This window comes from Pteronotus mesoamericanus, unplaced genomic scaffold, assembly GCF_021234165.1.
Source record: "Pteronotus mesoamericanus isolate MK-2021 breed Mesoamerican mustached bat unplaced genomic scaffold, CSHL_Meso_final scaffold_12, whole genome shotgun sequence".
Taxonomy (NCBI): domain Eukaryota; kingdom Metazoa; phylum Chordata; class Mammalia; order Chiroptera; family Mormoopidae; genus Pteronotus; species Pteronotus mesoamericanus.
In genome coordinates this window covers 3,756,742-3,761,178 of record NW_026555303.1, presented here as the reverse complement: position 1 = coordinate 3,761,178, position 4,437 = coordinate 3,756,742, and the positions used below count along the sequence as shown (strand labels likewise).

The window sequence follows — 4,437 nt, the reverse complement described above, 5'->3', positions numbered from 1 at the left end:
ATCATAAGTCAAAAGAGCCAGGCGATGAAAAACAAATACCATATAATCTCACCTATAAGTGGAACCTAATCAACAAAACAAAGAAGGATGGAAAATAGAAAAAAAAGACCTGGAACTAAAGAACAAACTGACAGTGTTCAAAGGGTTGCAGGAGAGGAGTAATGGGGGGAAGAAGGAGAAAAGGCAAGCAAAGGAAGATGAATAGAGGACTTAAGGTCACGGGCAATGTGGGGAATGACTGTGGGAGTGTAGGGGGAGACAGATAAGGGTGAGCAATGGGGAAAAAGACAGGGAAACTGTAATTGAACAACAAGAAACTAAATAAACAATAAAACATAAAAAATAAAGAAAACAATATCTGAACTCAATATACACTGGAAGGAATAAAGAGTAGTTTAGATGAAGCAGAGGATCAAGTCAGTGATTTGGAAGACAAGATAGAAAAAATACACAGGAAGAGCCACTAAAAGAAAAAAAAAGAATTTAAATAATGAGGAGAGTTTAAGAAATATTTTGGGAACCTATGCACCCCAATGTTCATAGCAGCACAATTTACAATAGCCAAGTGTTGGAAGCAACCTAAATGCCCATCAGTAGATGACTGGATCAAAAAATTATGGTACATATACACAATGGAATACTACGCAGCAGAAAGAAAAAAGAAGTACTAAACTTTGCGACAGCATGGATGGAACTGGAGAGCATCATGCTAAGCGAAATAAGCCAGGGGACAAAAGACAAATACCATATGATCTCACCTATAAGCGGAACCTAACCAACAATGCAAAGAAGCAAGGAAAATAAGACCAGCAACACTGAAAGGAAAAGAAATCAACAGAGACAAGAGTGGAGCGGGGTGGGGGGGCAGGGAAAGGGAAGGGAAGGGGAAAGTCAAGGAACATATAGCAAGGAAAAAAAAAAGAAAAAAAAAAGAAATATTTTGGGTCATTGAACACTGGGGGGCTGTCTTGATTCAGGTCTCTGCAAGATGTGTAGGCACTCAAGCAACCATGTCTAAGGGACCTGCAGTTGGCATTGATCTTGGCACCACCTACTCTTGTGTGGGTGTCTTCCAGCATGGAAAAGTGGAGATAATTGCCAATGGTCAGGGAAATCAAACCACCCCAAGTTATGTAGCCTTCACTGATACTGAACGATTGATTGGTGATGCTGCAAAGGATCAGGTCAGTATGAATCCTACCAACAGAGTTTTTGATGCCAAATGCTTAATTAGATGTAGATTTGATGATGCTGTTGTCCAATCTGATATGAAGCATTGGCCTTTCATGGTGGTCAATGATGCTGGCAGGCCCAAGGTCCAAGTAGAATACAAGGGAGAGACAAAAAGCTTCTATCCAGAAGAGGTGCCATCTATGGTTTTGACAAAGATGAAGGAAATTGCAGAAGCCTATTGTGGAAAGACTGTTACCAATGCTGTTGTCACAGTACCTGCCTACTTCAATGATTCTCAGCATCAGGCTACCAAAGATTCTGGAACTATTGTTGGTCTCAATGTACTCAGAATCATCAATGAGCCAACTGCCACTGCTATTGCTTGTGGCTTAGACAGAAAGGTTGGAGCTGAAATACATATGCTGATCTTTGACTTGGGAGGTGGCACTTTTTATGTGTCTATTCTCACAATTGAAAATAGAATCTTTGAGGTCAAATCTACAGCTGGTGACACTCACTTGGGTGGAGAAGATTTTGACAACCAAATGGTCAACCATTTCATTGCAGAGTTCAAGCGCAAGCACAAGACGGATATCAATGAGAATAAGAGGGCTGTTTGTCACCTTCGTACTGCTTGTGAACGAGCTAAGTGTACTCTCTCTTCCAGTACCCAGGCCAGTATTGAGATTGATTCACTCTGTGAAGGAATCAATTTCTATACCTCTATCACCCATGCCCGATTTGAAGAATTGAATGCTGACCTTTCTGTGGAACTCTGGACCCCGTAGAGAAAGCTCTTTGGGATGCCAAGCTTGACAAGTCCCAGATCCGTAATATTGTCCTGGTGGGGGGGTTCTACCCATATCCCCAAGATTCATAAACTCCTGCAGGATTTCTTCAATGGAAAAGAACTGAATAAGAACATCAACCTTGATGAGGCTGTTGCTTACGGTGCAGCTGTCCAGGCAGCCATCCTCTCTGGAGACAAATCTGAAAATGTTCAAGATCTGCTGCTGTTGGATGTCACTCCTCTTTCCCTCGGCATTGAGACTGTGGGTAGAGTCATGACTGTCCTCATCAAACGCAATACTACCATTCCTACCAAGCAGACACAGACCTTCACCACCTACTCGGACAACCAGCCTGGTGTGCTCATTCAGGTTTATGAAGGTGAGTGTGCCATGACCAAGGATAAAAATCTGCTTGGCAAGTTTTAACTCACGGGCATACCTCCTGCACCCCGCGGTGTTCTTCAGGTTGAAGTCACTTTCGACATTGATGACAATGGCATCCTTAATGTCTCTGCTGTGGATAAGAGAACAGGAAAATAAAACAAGATCACCATCACTAATGACAAGGGTCGTCTGAGCAAGGAAGACATTGAGCTCATGGTCCAGGAAGCTGAGAAGTACAAAGCTGAAGATGAGAAGCAGCGGGACAAGGTGTCTTCCAAGAACTCACTTGAATCCTATGCATTCAACATGAAAGCAACAGTTGAAGATGAAAAACTTCAAGGCAAGATCAATGATGAGGACAAACAGAAGATACTTGACAAATGCAATGAAATCATCAACTGGCTTGATAAGAATCAGACTGCAGAAAAGGAAGAATTTTAACATCAGCAAAAAGATCTGGAGAAAGTCTGCAACCCAATCATTATGAAGCTGTACCAGAGTGCAGGGGGCATGCCAGGAGGAATGCCTGGGGGCTTCCCCCATGGCGGAACCCCTCCCTCCAGGGGAGCTTTTTCTGGGCCCACCATCGAAGAAGTTTATTAAGCCAGCCTGTTGAATAGATTTAACATCGTTCCACACAAAATATTGAAGGACCCAAATTTGTAGCAAATTCTATGGCAGTTTTAAAAGTTGAGCTGCATTATAAAACTGCATTCTTAATACTTGAACATGGACTATGTGCACAGGGAAGTAATGCACTTTATAAGCACTGTATTGTAAAGTGGAAAATGTGATGTTTTAAATAAAACTATTTAAAATTGGCACCATAAAAAAAGAAATATTTTGGACAACATGAAGCATAACAATATGCATCATGGTAATTCCAGAAGGAGAAAAAATAAGGAAGCAATGGAGAACTTATTTGAAGAAATAATGACTGAAAACTGCCCTAATCTGGTGAAGGAAACAGACACACAAATACAAGAAGCTCAGAGAGTCCAAAACAAGATGGATCCACAGATACCTACACTGAAATACATCTTAATTAAAATAACATAACTTAAAGACAAGGAGAAAATCTTTAAAGTTGCAAGATAAAAGCAGATAGTTACAAACAATGGAGCACAAATTAGACTATGATGACATTTCAGACCAGAAAGGAATAGTGTAAAATGTTCAAGGCGATGAAAAGCAAATGAATGAGAAATGAGGAGTTTACCTGACAATAAAAAGCTAAAAGAGTTTATCATCATCAAACCTGTACTCCAAAAAAATGATAAAAGCTTGCTTTAAGAAGAAGCAAAAGAGAAAGAAAGAAAGAAAAAGAACAAAGTAGTCTAACAATAAAATGGCATTAAATGCATATCTATCAATAAATGTAGATGGCTTAAATGTTCCAATAAAGGCCAAAAGGTAGCTGACTGGACAAGAAAACAAGTACCGTATATATGCTCCCTCCAAGAGACCTACCTCAGATAAAAAATGCACACAGACTAAAAGTAAAGGGGTGGAAGAAAGCTATTTAATTCAAATGGAAAGGAAAAAGGGAGGGAGAAAATATGGTGGAGGAATTAATGTGAGTCACATGAACATCCTCCCAAGACCAAACTGGAATTGTGACTAAAAAGTGGAGAAATCACTTGGAAAATATTGGAACGATAGAGGGAGAGGAGCCTTGGAGCTGCAGACAGACAGTGGAATCAACTTTCACACATCCGAACAGGTGAGAAGTGTGGTGGAGGCTCAAAAGGGTGGGCTGGGCACCCACGGGCACCAGCACCAGACAGACATTGAACCAGCCAGTTGGATCCCCCTGAGAAGAACAGGGTCTGAATCATAAACAGGGACTCCTTGACTACAGCAGCTGAAACCAGGAAAATGCACAGACAAAATGCAACCCCAAAAAGCTTAGGGGTGCTCTCTGCCAGAGACAAGTGGCTAGAGATGCAAAGAGATTTAAAGGGCCAATGCAAAAATTTGCAGTGGATGCCGCCTTCCTTGATCTCTGGATAGAGGTGGCAGCAGAGTGGGCTGGAGACTGAGAAAAGATTGGTGAGGAAAGCTTTGTGAAGAGAACTGAGATGGTGGC

The 4,437-nt window shown here is 41.4% G+C and overlaps 1 pseudogene; it reads left to right on the top strand.

The window, feature by feature from the left end:
• The first annotated feature begins 1,002 nt into the window (after window positions 1-1,002).
• Window positions 1,003-2,951, top strand: LOC129082157 (heat shock cognate 71 kDa protein-like; annotated as a pseudogene).
• Window positions 2,952-4,437: the final 1,486 nt, after the last annotated feature.